Genomic DNA, 18,760 nt, shown 5'->3' with positions numbered 1-18,760 from the left:
TTTTGTTAAGTATTTTGAATTAGATCAGGCTTTACTTTGCTGGCAGGACATAATTTAAAAAGCACCGGCTGGACAGCAGCTGCTTTGTGTCTGCAGCACTGGATTACTCTCAAGACTATTACTGAAGAGATGAAGACATCAAGGCAGGAGCAATCGTGTTATGTGGGAGAGGAGAGCAGCAGAGCTGTTTCATGCACAGGCTACTGGCTCTGTCTGTCCTGTAGCTGCTCCAGGGTCTAGGAGTGTCTGCACTTCATGTGAAAATAGCATAAGAGGGAAACAGTCTTCAGAGTACTGCTAAAATGTGCACGACAAACAAGCAAGCCTCAGATTGCCCTGTTCCTTATCTCTAGCACTTCAGCATCTCACCATGCCCTGAAAGCCACATGGCAAAATCGCTTCAGAGACAGGGAACTTGGTCAAGCAAGACTGAAGTGGAAGGAAGTCTGTTTAACAGCTGTGGCGTGGCCTGGCCACCCCGGGGAGGGGATGTGGCTTGGTTCGCTCAGCTGGGCTTGGAGTCTGGGACAACAGGTCTGCAGTTTGTGGGCTCTAAGGTACTGAACACGGTTGTAGTTGAATGTACTGAGATAGCTTCCCTATTGCAGAGTGTTTTGCCCTTTGAATCCAGGCATAAGCCTAGCTTCTTGATGCGGACTTTGCGTGATTAAACATATTCCTCTTCCATGCTGCTAAAACCAGTTTCTCCCCTTGTCACACTCTGGCTCAAGATCACAGGACAAAGGGATTTGCACTGCAGGAACGCGCAGCCCTCTAACGAGGGATCACACAAGGCTCTCGGATTCACCAAGCTTCCACAAGCAACAGCCCCTTTCCTATTCCCTCCCTAAACATAACACACGACACAAGGGGGATTTCAAGAACATGTTTAATGATGGCAGTTTCTGCTGAAACATCAGAAGTCCATTCAAACTAGTCTTACCAATTTTTTCTTAAAAAGAAGCTTTGGTCACAATGACAAATTTTCTTAAACATTTTTAAACAAAGTACAAGCAATTGCACAAAACGCATGGTCCTGATAACTCCTCACACAAAAACTGCAGCAGCAGAAACTCATCTAACAGAAGAAAAAACCCTTAATGAAAACCATAGCCTGCCACCCTGCAGAGATTATACCACGTACAGTGAATTGGAGGGAACTGTTACGAACAAAACGTTCAAATGCATTAATGCCTGTGTGTTCAAGCTTCATTAGTGCTTATAGACTTCTACAAGTCTGCGCTTAGGATAAGCATTAGGATAACACAAGTTAGTGTGCTAAACAAGTGTTTGCAGTCATCTCCACATCTTCCATGGGGGAAAAAACAACAAAAAAACGCAACAAATACAAAGCTATCTATGTATTTCTGACAATTCTGCAGGCAAGCATGGCACACCAACTTCTGGCTTCTCAAATGTAATCTCCAGTGACAGCGCTGTGGTTGGAGTAAAGAAGCTGCAATTCTGTGCAAGGTTTTTCCTCCACAGCACAGCATGCACAAATAGGAAAGCCTCTAATTTGCTTGCTCTGTTTGACTCTGCTACCAGTCGGTGGATTTTGTAAGCAGTGAGCGAGCTACAGGCAGACATCTGTAATAACATTTCTCTTTTCATTTTCTGTAACAAAAAAATACGCCTTTAAAAATGCTCTTGAACAAAGCAAGTTTGACTATGCAACACAAAGAGCGGCAGATACTAAGACACGTTACAGTCACAATGATATTAAATCTGCAGTGTAAGATACACAGAACATTAAGGTAAAACATTCATGTAGTGGTTAATGGCTATTTCTTCTCCAATGAACTCCTAGAACTACCTGAACCGAACAGTCCAAATTATTAAAACTATGTTTTAAACTAATTCCTACCATTAAAAAAATATTAATATATATACTATTAGATGAGTCACATCAAGTGCTCTTAAAATCTTAACTAAATATAGCTATAGAATATTTAACCAGACACTTTAAATCACATACAGCAACTTTTGTAGAGGTAAACATTGCCTCACATTTGCAACAGCAACTGAGTATCAAACAAAGCATTCGGATTATTTTCATGACCATGAGCAACTGGTGAGGTTGGCCTTTTATTTCCACCAAGCAGCTGCTGCTTCTCTAGAAGTACTTTTTAGCTTATGGCACATGGTTTGGGACCTCCTCGAGGAGCCAGAGCATCCCAGTAGCAGTTGGGCACCTCCATCTTCAACATCTTAAATACCTGGTCCCTGTCCCCCACTGAGATTTGGCCACATTGTGGAAACGGTGGGATCTTTTAGCCACAAGCAAGGAAAAGTGGATGGCCTTTGCCAGCCTAACTCAGTAAGTGACCTGAAGTTGGTGGAAAAACTCCTGATTTCAAGAACTGACTCACCCTCAGAAAGGAGAAGTATCCTTTATGTACCTTTTCCTCTCACCTCTCTCCTACATAACTTGGTCTCGCCTTTCTTTTGTGCACAGAGAAGGTTTCATTCCCTTTCCACCACTCTTCCAGCGTGCCTGATGCTCAGCTTAATGAGTTTGGCAGAAGAGTGGACATGAACGTGTTGCCATGGTGTCTGCTCAGACAGGGCAGCCACCTCACTCCATTGCCTCCTTCTGCAAATGCAAACAGAAGCTTTTAACCTCCCTCTCTCTCTCCTCTCAGCATCGCCACTTCTCTGACTTCAAATGGACTCAGTCTGCCTAAGAAGTTGAATTCCTGGTCTTCGAAGTACTTTAGTCCTGAAGAGATACAGTATTCCTTCAGAATCATCCAGCCTAAGTCTGAAACCTGTTTTACCTAGGTGGGGAAAGAGCCCCAGATCTTATCTCAACCCACAGCATCATTCAACGTACTGGTCCCTGCGATTCCTACCAGCCAGGATACAGCCCGCTCAGCCCCATCCTCACCTTGCAGCTGACACGTTAAATATTGCTTAGTAACAGTAATACGGAATGACTCAAATTCATTCCATGAATGAAAATAACATAGCATTTTTATATTGCCTTGATGACTAATATTAACACAACAGTCTGCTGTGGGATTTTTCCATCCAGGCTGAGTGGGCTGTTTGTAAAGCCTTTGCTGAGTCACGGCTAGGGAAAGCAAGCTGTGTTATGGGAGCTTCTTTGAGGAAAGCGCAAGGCTGCTGGGAAAAAAAAAAAATTTCCCCTTCACCTCCTTTTACTAACTGCAGGGCCCAAGGGAACAGCACAGAACTGGCATAGGTCATGGTATCATGACAAAGCAGTTCAGTGTTCTCAGCAAGCCTCAAATCCCAATCGGCCTTCAAAAAAACCCAAAACCCAAGACTGGCAGCTTGCTGCAAGGATGGTGCTTTGCCAGATACTCTGCAGTCTCCTTGAGGGATTGTAACTGCAGGAGGCTAGTAGAGGGTCAAGCAAACAGTGGGACAATCCTAAAACAATTGGAAGACATGCATTCCCCAAGAAAACCGGGGTTCCAGCCATCCTAAAAACCCAAAATAAAAGGTGTTAAGGGGTGCAGTAAACAGAGAATAAACATGTCAAAGAGAAGTCTGAACTGCATCTGTGGTTACTTTAAAGGAAAACCACAAAGTAAAAAACTAAACCAGTTAGGTTTGCCCTTTCTAACAACGGCCTGGAACCTGTACATGCTTGTGGTCTCCTAAACCCAATCTATTCAGATGCAGCAATCTAATTCTCTTAGTGTCATCCCGCAGCTCTGACCTCTGCAGCACAAAGCACAGCAGGGAGCGATGGTTAAAAATGCGTCCTTGAGTTAAATGGGATTTGTCAAGCGGGTGGTAGGGGAAAACTTCCAGTTTGATACAGATTAGGATCACTTACATGAAGAAGCTTCCATGAAAAATAAGAGGTGTTCTTTCTACAATCTAACCATTCCACATGAGGACTTACTTTGCTTAGAAAAAAGGTAATATAGATGAATTGTAGACAAGTTACAGTAAGCACAGGACAGTACAAAACACTGTTTTTACTCCCTGTGGAAAGGCAGAAAATTACAAAAATATATCTTCTTTAATCCAAGATTGTTGTAGTTTAGGGCATGCCTGATTCTTCCTATTTCCCTGTGGTCTCGTTTATACAAGTTGGTCTGATCAGAGCTCCTTGGGACAATGAGAATGTCATCATGAAAGCTTAGTGCAATTGTTGTTTAAAAAAAAAAATCAGTAGCAAGTCAAAAAAATTTTCTACATGAGTCAACCTCTCACCCCCTCCCCCAAAAATCCTACACTAAACATACAGTGTGCCATTTCAGCATGGCTTGCACTTTTACCACCTAAAGTCGTAAGTCACCTCTGCAAGGCCCAAAAAATACACTTCTTGATATTTTTTTAAACACATGATCTGTTTAACAATGACCAAAGTTTAACAGTGACTGAAGTATTGAATTAGGATTTTAGAAAATAAGTCCTTGGGGCAGCTTGGTTCAATCTTCCTTGTCTTCTTCCTTCTGCAAAACTTATCTAGACCATAATGAGCTGCAAGTTGGTACACAGGGCTGCATCTTGTCATGCTTTAGTGACACCGCAGCCCTCCTAAAGCAAGAGAGAGCTGAGTTCGCAAAGAGGAACTCTGGTCATTCCAACACAGCAGTTTGGAAACCAGGGAACCGAATGGTGACGTTTTGGTCAGAAGATCCATAGCCTGCTGTACAAACAGCACCTCAAGAGGTGAGGCTTGGTTTGGTTGTAACACTGCAGAGATGAAAGCCTCCCCTTTCACAGTTATGGCTTCAGCAGGTCCCTCGACAGCAGAATGACATCTTGTAGGGCACCAACGCTCCGCAGAGCTGCTTTACCTGGAAAGCAGGAAGATTAGTACAGCTGTAGATTTGCAATTAAATAGCTCACAGGCAGAGATGAGAACCCATGTGCAAAGTGGAAAAAAACCCAAAAAGCCACAAAGGAAAAGGCAGCATTATTCACTGTGATTGCCATCAGTTCCCTCCAGCAGTTGATTTCTATGGTGACACTGGACACTGACATGATGTTAACACCATGCCAGGAGAAGCTAGACCAAGAGAAGAAAAAAGCAGAGTTATATCAGAGAAAACCCAGATGCTGAGAGATCCTGTGACCAGCCACTGCGCAGACCAGAGAAGGGAGCGTGCACAGGGGGGCTGCTGTTTCACTACACGTGAAACAGCATCTTGGACCTCACAGCTTTTTCCACACCAGTGCAGCCCCTTACTAACCAACATGCATGGACTATCCTCCTTGCTATGGATTCTCCTCCTGACACCCTACTGCTTTAACTGCTTCAGAGTTCAAAAAAAAAAGGTCTTAATAGGAACTTGTTACACTCCATGAAGGAGGTGAGAACCCTCCCGTAGGACTGCACTGCCAGCATGTAATCGACTGAACGAGCCAGTAGAATGTGGTGTGCTCTGTAACAACTGTTACAGCCAAGTGAGGAAAGAATCCAGCCTTCAAAAACCAAACAAAAAAATGCTTTTTGACCACCTCTTTCGTCCCCTGCTGTGGACCCATGGGAAATCCTTAACAGCAGCACCAAAGCTTTGGCAATTTGTTGTATTTATAGTAAGCAGCTGACTGTGTTAGTGATTTGCACCCCGTTCAGATGACAATAAATGATACCCCTCCATTTAGACACAACTTGTCACTGCTGCCTGCTGGAAAAAAAAATTAAATTAAGCTGCTACAAACCCCAGCGCAATTCACCTAGCATCATCCAGAACGGCCTGCGGCTTTTGCTGGCAAAAAATCCATTAGAGCCGCTCCCTTGAGAGTCAACACCTTGCTGTAACAAGCAGACAATACCATGCTCCATTCAGAGCTGTGCACACAGTCAGGATCTGGAAAGGACGTATTCAAAGAGAAGACACTGATAGTGTAGCTCATATTTTACAGAGACCCCCAAAAGACTTGAGCACATCAAAGGCTGAGCCCTGCAACTGTGATAAAGATGTTTCCACACAGTTCAATGCTATCAGTGCCTGAAAAAGGGAAAAATCCAGAATCCAGCCTTTCCATACAGTGCATCTTTCCTCTAAAACATCCTGCAAGCTCTCAAAAGCCCTTTAGTCCCATGGTGGTTGAATAAATGTTACTTCCTCTTCCCTCTGCCTGCCACTACTCCTTACACATAAATCTTTCTGCTTTCAAGAGCACTTTGGAAGATGCATTCCTAAAATGCTTCTGCATTTTGCTAGTGCTGCCACTGTTAGAGGGAAAAATGACAATTCGTGTGGAAAACAAACTGAGGAATTTCACTTAGCCGACGGGAAGGATGGAGGCTTCAATCTGTCCCAAGAAAAACTTTCTTTCAGTACTTATTTAGGAGCCTGACATCAGGGTTGGGACAATTCCCACTCTGGCATTTAAATTCCAAGTTCTTCCCCAACTCCGGGCTCTCAGATGGCACACATCACCCCGGACTCGAAATGCTCTGCAGGGATGGTTATGAAATTCACCCAGCTGGGCTCAGCAAGCATAGCAAGAGCAGAACGCACTGCCTCCAACAGCTGCAAGTCAGCAGGGAGAGGGTACACTGCTGATATCCCAGATTACTGTAGTGCTTTCAAAGTCTTTCATGAGCAAGGCACCACAGAAATTATTCAGTACTTGTTTTCAGTCTTCCATTGAAGCTGACAAGAAATCCCTCAATGAGCTATGCTGGAGTTAATAAGCTTAATAAGCTAACAATTTTATTTACCTTTTCAGAAACTGGTTCTTTTTGCAGCTGTTTTATCACTTTTCTCTTATTACACAAAACAAGCAGAGTGCTCTGTGATGGGGTGTGGACACTAACACCAGTTTGTCGGGGACATTTGCCTGTAACCTACTTTACTTTGCTCCTCTCTTCTTGAGTACCACACAGTGCCAACTGCCTGATTAATCATTAGCTCAGCCCCATCAAGAAGAAGATCATGAAACCTGTGCAACGTTCCCTTGCCTTCTTGAAAGAAAGTGCTAAAGCAGCAAGGAGGAGAGGGCAATCTTAAAATCAAGATCTTTTGGTGGGATGAGAAAAAGCACACTGGGAGGATGGGATTTAGCTTTCCACTAACTCATTTGTCAATATATGCAGCAAGTGTAATCCCATCATAAAACACAAAAAAGTATCTGACATCTAGAAAATTATGACCAGTACAGTTCATATGGTCCAAAAATCAGTTGGACAGGGATACTTTTTGGCCTTCAGCAGCACAGGTTGAACTGGCGATCAAGAAACAAACACCCTTTCCACGTTCAGTTTGCTTTCTTTGTGTAGCTCTATAATAATTTCAGAAAAATTCCTGAACTTTTTATCCAAATGCCTCTTTCAACAGCAGAGCAAATGCACACAGAAAACAATACTCCATATTAAAAAATGGTTTCCATGAAGCTTTTCAAGGAGGTGTTAATGTCTAAGTGATTTGGCATCTTTGCTCTGTGACAATCTTTGGTACACACTTTCAGTCTCTTGTCACACAGAAATTGTGCTTGCAGGATTAGAGAAGCCATTGACAGAACTGCTTTGCTGCTACTGAAATGAGATCGCAAAGGGGGCATCTAATCCAGTGCACGCACGCTTCTGCATTTGTCAGAGGCAGGCAGTGGGTGGCTTTTGCATCTACAGAAAGGACTGTTTCGTTAAGATTTTGAAGTGGTCTCATTAGCCCGCTTTACGGGAGGAAGGTGGTTATTTCTCATTGCTCCATGGCCCAAGGGAAGTGGGGGTGGGATCTACCAGGAGCCCGAAGCCCCATCAAGTCCTGAAAAAAAAAAAAAAAAATTAAAAAAATTAACAACCTTCATCCAACAGCCCAATTTACACTGTCTGCTACCCTTTGATGCCTCATGGAAGACTGGAAACAAATACACACAAGGACAAAGCATTAAAGGAAAGCAAATTAAGTGCATGAGAACAATTGGAGAGGTATGTGTTACTTCTCTCCTGTTGCTGCTAGACACCAACTGCCTTTTAATTAGAGTGCTGTTTGCATCGCATGGGGGAGACAGCACAGAATCTCAATTACTCCTCCAAACACAGATGCAAGTGCCAGTACAGAGCTTTCAACGATGGGAGGGGACCTCAAACAAACCAGCCCAGAGCCTACCCAGATCATCCTCAGCAAAGACTTATGCTACAAACCCAAAGCAAGACTCTACTTATCACCCGCATATCAGTCAGAGTACGTTAATATTGGGGTAATGTACTTAGTATTATGCACGGGAGGTATCTAATGTTGTGGCACTCCAGGACAGCTCTTCAGATTTCTCCCTACTGCCAAGCTGGTGGTAACCCTAGAGATGTGAAAGCATAGGATTGTCTTACAGTATATATAAGTAACACCTGAATTGAATAATGCTTATAGTCCATCACAGCCAACATGTCCCTACTGCATTGCTCTTTGGAAAACTGGTTCCCTTTCCACTCCATTCCCATGTTTTCTCAGAAGCCTGTATTTTAAAAATACTTTTGGTGCCTTTCTAGTGGAAAGCACTGAGCAACCACCACTGCAAATCATGACTTTATGGAGAACGGACCATTTTCCCCGTAGTTTCACAGCCTTTAAATCAAAAATGAACAGGACAAAAGGTTCCAGCTAATTTCATGTGATATTCAGGAGCCAGGGAGACTTTGAAAATTCTAGGTTTAAATGGCTATGGAAAGTTGGTTTCTGATGTAGATATGGCAGCACGTATGTTACAACACTGCATGATGGGCAGTCAAGCCCATAGGCTTATCTTTCAGTACCAGCATGTCGCAAAGAAATAAAGAATTAAGGAAATCAGAATAATGACTCTTGTCAGCCATGGCACTGCACCAGTGGATCCTGCCGTAGCACTGGGCTGCATGAGGTTTAGCCTCTCTGAAAGCAATGCCAGTAATGGTGCAGTCACCAAAGCAGCACCTGGTCAAAATCCCCTTGCCAAGACTTGGTAGCACAGATGGGCCAGAAGTCTGTCATGCCATAAGCCAAGTAAGTGCCGCTGCTAGGAGGCTGCTTGAATAAACCCAAACAGCCGCCACAACTGATACTGACTGCTGGCAAGGATTCACCTTCATTTGAATTAAAAAATAAATAGATAAAAGAGAGAGTGCGGAATATTCTAGCCCATGGGTACTTGTCAGAAGACACCTGTCACTCCTCTGTCCCCAACTGCTTCCAGGTTGCTGCAACTCATGACGTGTTGCTTTAGTTGGCTAACAAGCTGAAACAGCAGTATCACCCCATTCATAGAATCACAGAATCATAGAATCATTAAGGTTGGAAAAAACCTCTAAGATCATCGAGTCCAACCATCGACCCAACACCACCATGCCCACTAAACCATGTCCCTAAGTGCCGCATCTACACGTCTTTTAAATACTTCCAGGGATGGTGACTCAACCACTTCCCTGGGCAGCCTCTTCCAATGTTTAACCACTCTTCCAGTAAAGAAATTTTTCCTCACGTCCAATCTAAACCTCCGCTGGCGCAACTTGAGGCCATTTCCTCTCGTCCTATCGCTTGTTACTTGAGAGAAGAGACTGACACCCACCTGGCTACAACCTCCTTTCAGGTAGTTGTAGAGAGCGATGAGGTCTCCCCTCAGCCTCCTTTTCTCCAGGCTAAACAACCCCAGCTCCCTCAGCCGCTCCTCATAAGACTTGTTCTCCAGATCCCTCACCAGCCTCGTTGCCCTTCTCTGGACACGTTCCAACATCTCAATGTCCTTCTTGTAGTGGGGGGCCCAAAACTGAACACAGTATTCAAGGTGCGGCCGCACCAGTGCTGAGTACAGGGGCACGATCACTTCCCTGCTCCTGCTGGCCACACTATTTCTGATACAGGCCAGGATGCCATTGGCCTTCTTAGCCGCCTGGGCACACTGCCGGCTCATGGTCAGCCGGCTGTCGACCAGCACCCCCAGGTCCTTTTCCGCCAGGCAGCTTTCCAGCCACTCTTCCCCAAGCCTGTAGCGCTGCATGGGGTTGTTGTGGCCAAAGTGCAGGACCCGGCCCTTGGCCTTGTTGAATCTCATACAGTTGGCCTCGGCCCATCGATCCAGCCTGTCCAGGTCCCTCTGCAGAGCCTTCCTACCCTCGAGCAGATCAACACTCCCGCCCAACTTGGTGTCGTCTGCAAACTTACTGAGGGTGAGTCCTCATGCATCAGCCCTAGCAACACCTCTGCAAGTTCACCTGATGCATCGGCACAATTTTTTTTTTTTTTTTTGAGATAATGGAGAGCGGAAGTAGTTTTCCTGACTTAGCAATTAACGAAGGCTCTTTTAAAACTGTAGGCACTTAGTGAATATCCAAAACAAACCTATCGCTCCAGTTGTGTAGCTACCTACATGTATTCATAACTTCCATTAACCACAGAGAGGGACAAAGTTACGTCTCCTTACCCTGTCTTCCTGGAATCTGCACACAGCTGCAAAAGACAAAGGAAGCCTTAGATGGAACAAGGCAACTACTTCCTGAATGTCAATTTTTTTTTTTGGGGGGGGGAGGGGGCAGGGCAGGGGAAGGAACCCCAATGGAAGACCTGGTAGAAGTTAGTTCACTGACTTACTGCGTGCACGTCCAAGATGCCCTTTCTGCAGCTCTAGCCCTCTCTTCCCTATGAAGAACCTCCTGACTGGTTTAATGGGGATGTCAATGGTCAAACTCAGCAATTCAAATTTGCAAAGAAGTGTCTTTACTGGTAACAGGAGATAGGAACTGTTTGGGGATGTAGTCTTCAAGCTGCACAAAGGAACCAGAGAGCTTGATACCTTTTACAGAAAATGTATCCTCAAAGCAGCTTTCCCAAAATCAGTTCTGCTAAGGGGCTGTCTGTAAGACGATCTCTCCCTCTAAACTGAGGTAGTTCTGTCTGAGCTAAAAAAATGTATGTCTGAAACTGCGAGGACTTCAGAAAACGTGGAAATGCCACTGTTGCACTGTGGCAGAAAGGAGGAATTCCCACAGCTGAAGAGAGGACTGGCTGGCTAAGAACCAAAAATCCCTATGGCCTCTGAACAGACCATCACACAAGGTGAAGAGCCATTTGTACTGCTAAGGAACCCATGAAGCTTTTGTGAAAGCATCAGCACAGTACGTGCTCCAGGGAAGCAACGTCAGATAACATGACCACAGCTCTCATGAGTTAGATGGTTTCCAGCAAGCTCTCTCCTTTGTTCACCTAGTATTTTATTATTAGACATCTTACCCTGAAGCACTGCCATGATTGAGAATCTTCTGTTCTCAGTCTTTGGAAAACCCCTCTGATCTCGCTACCAAAAGTTCACAGAGAAAGTACTCAGTTAAGAGGAAAAGGGGCAGGAGACACGGGCTGTTAAAGTAGGCCATGGCGAGACAGATCTCTGAGTTTAACAAAGCTTAGTCCCAAAGTAAAAACTGCACAAGCTGAAATGATTAGTGCAAACACAGGGCAGCTACAGAGAATGGCAACAGTCATGCAAGGACTGATAGGAGTCTCTTAATTCAAGAACTAAATATCTATGCATAAAGGCACGACTCACACCCTTCATTGTTTCATGGCTTCCAACTATTGCCTGACTTTGATAGGGAAATAACGCAGTTATTTTGAAAACGACCAACAGAGCGTGCGGTGGTATGTGTTTTAGATGCTGGCACACACGTGCTTAGAGCAAATGTGTAGTCCCCCCTTTCCGAAATCAGGAGATGGGCAACAAGAGTAAAGTCTGTAAAAATCTCCAGTTAGGAGTTGTCAAGATCTGTGTTTTTATAATTAGGAGAGCTTATTTCAGCCAAAGTGAGACAGATTTTAAAGTAGGCCTTATTTGGATAAGAATGCAACTCAAATGCTGTGGATGGCTTGATGCAAATAAAAATAAGAGATGCAGATACCCTGACACCATAAATCAATGTGGAGCATCTTTATGTGCTGAGTGGTTGCTATAAATCTCAGGCCCAGAATAGGCACCAAAAGTTTTGGGTTGTCACACTGCTTCTATCTCAAAAAGACAAACACTTTTAAGGAAAGTTTGTTGCTAAGGGATAACTGCTAACAACATCAGCAAGGGACCACAGTCCTCTCTCCGTCACAGAACAACATGAGAGCACTCTGGTACAAACCCAGAGGTTGGTGGAGATTCGCCATCATTTCCCTCCCAGGCTCACGGCAACGGCAGCGCCTGGGAAAGCAGCCCTTGATCCACAGCCCTCCATCCAGTGCGTGCGTAGACACTGAGAGTGCACAGGAACGACTGCCAACAGCTGCCTGAGAGGGGAAGTTCAGTCTGTTAAACCTTGTTAGCTGTTTGGGGCGCGTGTATCCCATTGTGCTGCTCTGCAGAGGAAAGAGGAGGGCAGACAGCCTAGGGGTAGCGATGCGGTTATTACAAGAGCACGAGGGTATAGAGCAATGTGTGCTGAGAAACCAGGCAGAGGGACTGTAAAGAAGAGTGATAATGCTTGGGCAAAGTGAAAGAGACTGTGACTGCCTCATCTCTGCCACACTGGCCCAGCAGAGGAAAAAAGAGCTGTCTTCACTAATAAGAGCTCAGTGAGCAAGCCTAACTGGACGGGCTCACAGCAATACCTGTATTTCACATCAAACACTGTTGAGTCTTCGTCCTCATCATCTTCTTCATTCAGAGGAGCCATTTCTACCCGCTCAGCTGGAGTGGTGATTATGTCGTACTTCCTGGTCTTCTTAATCCTCTTGCCAGACCTGAAACACAGAGGTGGGGAGGGAAGCATCGTCTTTATACAGTATTCCTTGGAGAGGCTGAAGCTGTCCCCACCAACACTGAATCACTGCCCTGTTTGATTCAGACCTCCCCAGACACAAAGGCTGTGTGTGGAGCCAGCCTGCGTCCCCTCCCGCTGCCTTTCCAAGGCCACCGTTTGTGCCCGTCAGTGTACAGCACAGTTTCTCGTCAACTGCAATCCAGATCAACGTCTGTCCTTCAGCCGCTGACAAACCAGAAATCCTCTGGCATCCAGGGCAGGCATATGAGCGCAGCAGCTCACTGCGTCCTCCTGCTGCCACGCTCAATAAGTGAGACGTGGGCTTAATCAGCTGAAGCAGCCAATGGCTTAGTGAACATGTTTAGATGAGAAAGCCCAGGTTAAGCCCTGCTGAGACAAGGGAACGTTCTAGGCAGGATTAGGAGCAAAGGGGTGGTGATGTTTGGGTGCAAACAGCCTGCTCTCTTTTCTTGCTATCAGGCCAAGTTCAGGACTTCCAGAGCAACAGCCTTGAGCCTTGTCCGAGAAGTTTCATGCTCTACGCTGTGTAAGTGCTATCAAAAATAATCAAATATCATTTGAAGCTAACTGTACCTACCACCTCTCCTCCTATAGATGCCAGTCTTACTTTCCTTTTGAGATGGGGATGCTCAAGCGCCTGTGTGTCCCATGGTTTTGAGACACCTATTTTCTAACACTTGCTTTTACTTTCAATTAGCAAACACTTGGTGCACGGCTTTCCAACTAATTCTCTGCCTCTAGCTTGAATTGCGTTGGTCCTCTTTACTTCACCTACTCCTTTCATGCATATTAGGAGGGTCACACTGCTCATGCATGAATCCAGTTTTGTGATGATATATTAAAGAAGGTGCTAATGTGTATGGCTAGCCCTTGGGAAGAAAAGTGGATGTTTTTGTTAACAAACTGCAGAATTTTCCCTTTCACCTTTTATAAAACAAAACTGGCAACTGCCAAACATGAGAAGGGAGCTGGTGCAGGCACAAGCAAGCAGCCCCTAATTTTTGGTAATCACAACTACCACTCCAAGCAGACAGCATGTCATGAGTACACTTTCACCGTCAAAAAGTCTTGCCCTGGCACGTCATGCAAGGTGTGCCGGATTCAACATTGCTATTTTTGCATCAAGAACAGATGCCTTTTAAAGAGTTACACAGCAGCAAGAACAGAGGTGAGCATTACAGAGAGACTGGGACTCAAGCCCTGCATTTGCATCTCTACCGCAACAGTCCCTTCCAGGCTTAAAGTAAAAGAAATTTAAATCGGTGAACAGCTCCGACGTGGAAGTCTCAGTGCCTCTGCCTAGCATTGCTTTTGGGCAGTAGTCCAAGGCTGAACAAACAGGTCCCAGCCCTGGGGATGGAGCAGTTTGCATTTCTTCCCTGTTCTGAAGGCTAAGGTTGCATCAGAAGCCAGAAGAAAGTCATCTCCTGTCGTCTAATCTTTATAGCAATCTGTGCCGCTGTGTCACGTAGAGCACGGGGTGGTTTGTTCTATTACTGCTGTTGTTGAAACAAGCAATTTTATATCCAATACAGTAGGACTCTTAACCCAAACACTTGAAAATCCTTTTGAAAACACTTCTCTATATTATTCTGCTTCTCAGCCAAGACCTAGCAGCAAAGTGATGCAGGGAGGTCTCATCTTACAAGTAATGCATTGCTTTTACAAGAAACGTTTACTCACGCTGTGAAGCCTAAACATAGACCAAAATTAACCTGTGTCTACCTGTCGGAACAAACCAAGCACAGCCTTACCACTTTGCCTTACATGTACAGTCCGCAGGGGGTTTCCATAGCTTCACCCATTTAAGACCCCACCTGCATATCAGGCCCACTTTATTGAGAGACATCCTCCCTAATTCCGTCCATTAGAAAAGATAACTTATTCTATGGAGTTCATCTTACAACAGTTAAGTTGTTCTTCCTCAATTAATTCTCCACCAGATTACCTAGCTAATTTGTCATTAATCTGTACTTTTCAGTGGTCCATTTTCTCACATTTGCTCATTTGAATGACTCCCCTAGGCTTCATAAATACTAGAAGAATTATCCGAGCCAACTTTAAAGGAAAGCCTTGGGAGCGTCCCTACATGCACGCAAAATAAGCCTGCCCGTCAGGAAACAGTTGCACATTAAAACTCCCGAACCTCAGTAGGATCCCTGTAATCATCAGTGACGACAACGCAAAAGGAAAAGCATTTTATCCAGCGGGTGGGACCAGGCAGCATCTTTTGTTTGCAGACAGACAGCAGAGTCAGCGGAGTAGCACAAGGCAGGAACTACAGAATACAAATGTTTCACGAACTTTGGAGACCTCCTGGATACGATCAGGACACGTTAGCCCTTGTGGGCAAAGAGAGGATCTCCTTTCCAGCCATGTTTGTTTTGTGTGGGGTTTTTTAAAGCAAACAAGAAGCGTGCTGGAAGCTGTGGTCAGAGTATGCCCCTTGCATAATGACAAGCTGAAACGCTCCCCGAGTGGTTTAGCCAGAGTAGAAATGGTACTGGGTATTTCAGCGCAGAAAACTGTCTTCCACTTAAAAAAAAAAAAAAAAAATCACATTGCTTCTGCTGTCTGATTTCAGCCACTCCCCGTAATTAGAAGGGGATGCTACAGGTCTTGCACTGAATCATCATGAGGAGGAAAAAAAAAAGTTAACTGCAGCCAGGGATATTAACCTTTCACCTTAGACCCAGTGCTGCTCCCACCAAAACCAACTTGCGGGTGTTAACAGAAGGCAGGCGTACTGAGCACAGCACTTAATAGAGAGAAGTTGAAGAATAACTTATTGGATGTGGGAGCCTGTTTCCAGTTCCTTCTGAGCTGTTCAGCCACAGCGGTGTTTGCACACTGGCACTGCCCTTGGGCTCGAATGCCTGCAGCACTGCGCACCGCGCCAGGGTCAGGTCCATCAGAAATCAGATTTACTCCCTCCACCGTGCTGCCTGGGGAGGAACAACACAGAGAGATGGGATGCAGCAGAATGCTGACTTTGTGTCTCTGTATTTTGACCGGGGGCTATTTTGATCAAGCACCAGTCATATCCAGCTCTTCATCCTCCTTTCTGAGGCATCATGTGGCGGAGTAAATGCTCAAGTCCACTCACTAGTTCATTGTATTATTTACGCCTCCAATCTGTTTTAGTCAACAACCCTGATATTCAAAGATAATGCTTTTCTTGACCCGGAGAGAGGTCTTGCATTTCTAATCTAGCATTAAAACTTCCTGCCAAGAGATGCAGAGGGAGCGGACCATGCCCTGCAAAAAAAGAAAAACCAAAAAAACCCCTATCCCTTCTTAGCAGAGTGCTTATTGGAAGTCTAATTAAGCCAGCTACAACCTTCCTCCTAGAACGGCAGCAGTGTTATATCGGGAATGGAATTGGGACTAGTTTATTTGCTGTTAATGGGCTCCCTTAGCAGTTAAAAAAAAATTACGGAAATATAAACCTGGGGAGACTCCAGGCTTATTACCAGCTGATGAATTAGATCAGTGATATTTCATTACTGTTGATCTGCCTGGGTATCTCTGCTCTCTGGATGGTGCTGTATACAACGAAGTTAAACCTTGAAGCTAAATCCTCACATGTTTTCTGGGTATATATTTTGCTGTAGCAAACTGCAGGTGCTGTGTTTTCTAACAATCAAGTCCTTAAGATGGAATATATGCGGCCACAAAGAGCACAGCGTCCCCTTGTTTAACTGCGCTGCTAATAGGAGGGATGGATCAGAGACTGCTACTGGGAATAACTTCAGGAACACCTAAATGGGATATTGTTGTGGTTCAATGAAGCAGTGATGTCTGTAAGTAATTAAAATACAGCCACTCGCATCTGGTGGTCAGTACCAGTGCCAGCATGCACTTCCAAACATCATAGCACAGTCAGACCAATATCGTCCGAGATGTGCTCGAGAAGTATCCTTGTTTTATAGAGCTGAGCTATAGAAACTTTTATGATCTACCCAAACTCTTCAAGGCAGTGAATCCTACAACAAGAAACAGCATTCATCCTCTGTTGTGACTGTTCACATCAGAGCTGTAAAGAGCCCAAGACAGTATTGGACTATGATCCCCTCACCCTTTCTTCTGCCAATTTGCTGTCATGCTCACATTAAGACAATTCAGTCTTCCCAAAGACAGGACCTCCGAGACCCAGGACAAGTGTCCCATTTGTCATTCTCTGTGGCCCTAACTAAACTACATGCAGCTTAAATGAAGCTTTCAACGTGGGTCACAAATATGTTTTGGGGTTGGTTGTTTTGTTGGGATTTTTTTCTTCTCCATTTAAGGTCATTTTAATGGTGAGTTTTTCTTTCCTGTTCCTGGCAGAGGTCTTGTCTTTGCTGGAATACGCTAACTAGTTATAATACAATTAATTTTAAATCAGTCAAACTCTCTGGGGTTAAGCCTTGGATGGCCTGGAGCTACTGCCCAGCTCATAGAACAAAGGGTCTTGTATCCTATGATCATATGCTTGAACCTCTCTCCTCAATCTCAGTAATTTATACCAGTTTTGCAATTACTGGAAAACTAAGCTTAAAGTGGTATTTGAGGAAGAAATCAAAATTGGACAACAAGCAACGTAACAAAGCAATGAGTTACAAAATAAGCAGGTAACTTCTCTCTAAAAATCTAGGTAAATAGCAACCATTTCTAGCCTGGGTTCTGTTCATTCAATGACACGTCAAGACATGTAGCAAATGCTTATAGCACACAGTTTTCTGCAACTAAACCTTTGGGTTGCTTTCAGCTGGCCCATTTGAGCACAAGTAACTTATCCAGTTTCCCCAGAAGGCATATGGTCTACCAGCACAGATAGCCACATCTGAAAAATTATGTTTCCTGGGAGCCGATCCCAAGAAGTGCATTGCAATGAAATGAACTGAGCTGCACCAGGAGAGAGAAATAGCGCACAATATGGGGGTAGAAAGACAATATCAAAAACACACATCAAAGAGTGAATTTAGCTACATGAAGTGTTCAGAAGCTGTTGCAAGACACTGTGTTTCTTGGTAATGCAACTTACCCAACTATTTGATTGAGAATAACATGAAATTTGGTCTGCTGTGGAAATGGTTTTGGTTTGGGAGCATGCAGTGCCTAGGGGTATCGGAAAGAAAGCAAGCCCAGAACTGAGCTTGCCAAGAAAAACCCACAACCCTATAGCAAATTGGGCCTTGACACATATAGACAAGTAGCAAAGTCTTGGGTGGCCTTCACAGTCCCTAGTAGCCACAGAGAGAAAGGAAATTCAGACCACTTTGAGCGATATCACATTCTGAATCACACGACCATCAGATGGATTCAGAGCATAACATTCCCAAAAGGCATGAAGAGGAATCTCTGAGCATTGTCTTAAAAACAGAGCTGGAAAGCTGGAGAAATATATCTATCCCTGCTTGAACAAATGAAAATAATATATACATAAAAATATTTAAAAATGAGATGTATAAAAAAATAAAATGTATTAAAAAAAAATCCAATGCCTGTGACAAGAATATCCGGCCACTCACTAGTTCATTTAATCTCTACAACCCATATCTAAAAGGGTAATTTACTTCCAGCAACCCAGAGCAATTTCACAGTGAAGGTTTAATCAAAGATTGGATTTCAGCAAAATCTCCTTCATAGGAATCCATGACACTTCAGAAAGAAAATCGCAATGTTTTTGACCAAGTACGAACAAAGCTCTTATTCTGATGGAGAAAAGCTTTACATTTATTGAGGGTAAATCCCTTATCTCTTCTGCAACAGAATCTCCTCCGATCTACGTTGTCAGCTACAAGTGTGACACTGTACAAACATACCTGTTGGTATTCTTGTCTCATTTGCAGCTGGGATAACTGTCTACAGACAACTGCTCTGTCAGATAAAGAAACGTACTCAGAAGTCGAAAGCTTCATTCTCCATTTTCCTTGCAGGTTCTATTAAAGATATAGGAGACATCTCAGAGGGTGGGGGTTTTCTTACGTACCTTTAATGCTGCATTAACTCTGATCAGTTGCATAACGACAACTTTGGCATGGGAGAATTAATCCATCATTCCCAAGGTGACTTTAACCTGGACTTGTTTTTGCTGATTATGGTATAGGGAAA

At 44.2% G+C, this 18,760-nt stretch overlaps 1 long non-coding RNA gene across 1 annotated transcript; it reads right to left on the bottom strand.

Moving 5' to 3' along the window:
• Window positions 1-875: 875 nt before the first annotated feature.
• Window positions 876-12,620, bottom strand: LOC103926314. Its single transcript, XR_664072.1, has 2 exons — window positions 12,492-12,620; window positions 876-4,784 (listed from the first exon to the last, which is right to left on the bottom strand). It is a non-coding gene; the product is annotated as an uncharacterized LOC103926314 (long non-coding RNA).
• Window positions 12,621-18,760: the final 6,140 nt, after the last annotated feature.

This window comes from Pygoscelis adeliae, unplaced genomic scaffold, assembly GCF_000699105.1.
Source record: "Pygoscelis adeliae isolate BGI_AS28 unplaced genomic scaffold, ASM69910v1 Scaffold21, whole genome shotgun sequence".
NCBI lineage: Eukaryota > Metazoa > Chordata > Aves > Sphenisciformes > Spheniscidae > Pygoscelis > Pygoscelis adeliae.
This window is presented reverse-complemented; position numbering and strand designations above follow the sequence as displayed.